We start from the raw sequence: 1,175 nt of genomic DNA on the forward strand, positions 1-1,175 counted from the left end.
GGGGCGGGGTGGACCTGCGACAGAGAGGGGGCTTGGCTCACTCCAGTGGAGCGCGGTGAAAGGCCCCTTGCAGGCGGCGCGCCCCGCCCCGCCACTCACATAATTTGTTGCACTGCGCATGCGCTGCAGCGCGCGCGGAATCTATCAGGGCAATCAGCATAATGTTTGCGTAACGATACAATCCTACCCCCGTGCCCTACTCGTGTGTTGTGCCTTTCTCCCCTCTGCTGCCAGGAGCTAAGGAGTGGCGTGAGTGCATGTATCGGTTGCTTTACAATTAGGAGATTAGGAGTTCTCCCTGTGTGCTTAAGGCGAGCCTGCGCCGCGGCTTTGCACTCAGTACACATTTTTTTTGCGGTGTCCATTCTCTCAAAGAGTAACGCCGAGCCCATGTGATAGGTGGTAATTATGTGAAAGGCGTGGAGGATTAGGGATTAGATTACCGACATATCAAGCAGTTCTACTCAGCACATCGCATCATGTTTTCGAAAAATGTTGTTGAAGCCCCGGGTCGATTTCTTTGGTTTGGGGAATTCTTAGAATGACGAAACTATTTTTAAAATTCAAAGAAATTTTCGATTAATTTGAGAAGAAATTTCCTTATTTTTTGGAAGTTGTCGTCGAACTTGAAACAAAATTTGCGTTTTCCAAAATTTAGGTCAAAATTTCCTTGAATCAAAGAAACGAATCTTTTTTTTTATTCCTCTGCGCTTACACGGATTTTAGATGTTACTGGGAAATCTTTGACAAATTTTGACTGAAATATGGTATGGTACGTTTCCTGACTGGTATGGAAAGCTTACCGCCTCTACGTATAAAGTAAGGTCAGTTAAGGGTAAAGGATCGACCAATCAGGAACCATTACGTCCCACACCCCCATACCCGCTATTCTATATGTAAGTGTATACACTTCAGCCAACTGCTATGGGATGAGCACGTTATGGAAATACTCGCGCGTGTGCTTGCCTGGACCTGGACCCTGCACCGTGTGCACAAGGTCGCCGTAATGTGCGTGGGGATGGTGTTCGCGCGATGTATGGCACAACTGTTTTTGTGCGTCCCTCCCGCGGGTCCCCTGGCTGCCGCGGGGATGGCAGATAGAGGGCAGGGGAAGGGCCCGGCGGCCCGGCGTCAGTCGACCTTGCCGCTCGATTTTATTGCTATTGAAGGATGCC

Source organism: Frankliniella occidentalis, unplaced genomic scaffold (genome assembly GCF_000697945.3).
Source record: "Frankliniella occidentalis isolate FOCC.00 unplaced genomic scaffold, Focc_3.1 Scaffold485, whole genome shotgun sequence".
Taxonomy (NCBI): Eukaryota; Metazoa; Arthropoda; class Insecta; order Thysanoptera; family Thripidae; genus Frankliniella; species Frankliniella occidentalis.